This window comes from Solanum pennellii, chromosome 11 (assembly GCF_001406875.1).
Source record: "Solanum pennellii chromosome 11, SPENNV200".
In the NCBI taxonomy this organism is placed as follows: domain Eukaryota; kingdom Viridiplantae; phylum Streptophyta; class Magnoliopsida; order Solanales; family Solanaceae; genus Solanum; species Solanum pennellii.
The window spans coordinates 15294700-15296849 of NC_028647.1; positions in this window are offsets into that span (position 1 = coordinate 15294700).

A 2150-nucleotide genomic window follows, 5' to 3' on the forward strand; every position below is an offset into this window, starting at 1 on the left:
TATATATATATATATATATATATATATATATATATATATATTATGTGTATGTAGAGTTATATGAAAACCTCCAAGTAGAAATGAAAAGTTTTAAATTTTCCGCTAATTTGACCTATGAATGTAATGATGTAAGCTAAGATGCTAGTCTTAGTCCTCAAAGAGGACGACAATGCTAGTTACGTCTAGGGGGGTTTTTCCTAGATGTGACAAACTTGGTATCAGAGCATTATGTTGAATATCTTTGAGTCAATGTCTCTCTCCACCACGTCTATGTAGGTTTGTATTCATAATTGTGAAGCGCGCCACACTTACGAATAGGAATCTATGAGATGCTTAGGAAACTCTCACTTTCTTGGAAGTTGAATATCGTGCCTTTGGAGTGTTAGCTCTATGTATTTTAGCATCTAATCCTTTCACTGAAATTTTGGACAATGAATACTCGAAGGAATGCGGCAGGAATACTTGAAGAAGAAATTGCCAATATGGGAGTTCCTCCCCACGGTGATCAAGTTCCTCCTCTTGAGGAAGATGTTAATGATGACCAAGCCCCGGTAAATCCTCCTCCTTTGACGGATGAGAACATAAGGGCCGTTATCTACTAAATTGCCCAAGACATTACTTCCCAAGCACAAGCCGCCACTACTCAAGACCAAGCCAAGATGGCTCAAGCTAATTGGGAGGTTGTACCCCAAGCTCATCGACATGTTTCTACCATGGCCTCCTGTCTAAGGATTTCACTAGGATGAATCCTCTTACTTTCTATGGATCCACGGTTGAAGAAGACCCCCAAGAGTTCATTGATTAAATCTACAATATTCTCTATGCTATGGGATTGTATAATAGTGAGAAGGCCGAGTTAGCCACTTACCAACTCAAAGATGTGTCCCAACCTTGGTATGTCCAATGGAGGGATAATAGGTCGTTAAGGGGTGGACCGATGACTTAGGAAGTTTTCAAGAAGGCTTTTCTTGATAGGTTCTTTCCTAGCAAGAATAGGGAATCCAAGGTGGTAGAGTTCATCAACCTTCATCAAGGAGGTATGAGTGTTCTTGAATACTCTTTGAAATTCACTCAATTGTCAAAATATACACCTTTTCTGGTTTCCACCCTAGAGATAAAATGAACCGCTTTGTGATGGGGGTATCAGATGTATTTTAAGAGGAGTGTCATTCGACTATGCTACATGACAATACGAACATTTGTTTTTTCATGGTTCATTCTCAACAAGTGGAAGAGGCAAGGTCTAATAGGAAGAGTATATATGCAAAGAGGGAAAGACCTTTTGATGGATGTTCTTCCAAGGAAGGCTTGAGATCAAAGACAAGCATAGGTTTAAGAAGAGGGTTTCTAATCAATTTCCTTCCCATTTCCCTAAGGCTAGGGATGATAAGGTGTGCAACCCTAAGCGTAAAAAGGGAAGGGATACTAGTTCACCAACCAAGAAGAAAACTTTTGGAAACAGTGGCAAGAAGCACTATGGTGATTGTCTTGATGGAACGGATAATTGTTTTGGTTGTGGTAAAATTGGGCACAAGGTTCGAGATTTCCCTAATGTGAGGGGACAAGACTAGGGTAGTTATCAAGGGAAAGCAAGTGGTTCAAATGAAGCTCTGAAAAAGAATCGCTTTTATGCTCTCCGCTCTAGGGGTGAGCAAGAGACTTTTCCCGATGTGGTGATCGGTATGTTGAAAGTCTTATCTATTGATGTATAGGCTTTACTTGATCCCGGTGATACCTTATCATTTGTTACTCCTCTAGTAGCTAAAAAGTTTTAAATTTTGCGCGATATATTGCATGAACCTTTTGTAGTGTCTACCTCAGTGGGTGAGTCGGTTGATGCAAAAAGGGTGTATATAAATTGTCCTATAATGTTGCCCAATAGAGTTTCTTATGTTGAATTAGTAGAACTATATATGCTTGACTTTGATGTAATTTTGAGTATGGATTGGTTGTATGCTTGCTATGCCTCTATAGATTGTAGAACGAGGGTGGTGAAGTTTAACTTTCAAACTGAGCCCATTTTAGAGTGGAAGGGGGGGATTTTATTCCTAATGGTTGTATCATCTCTTGTTTGAAATCATGCAAAATGATCTCTAAAGGGTGTTTATACCATATAGTAAGAGTCCAAGATTTAGACTCCAAAATTCCTC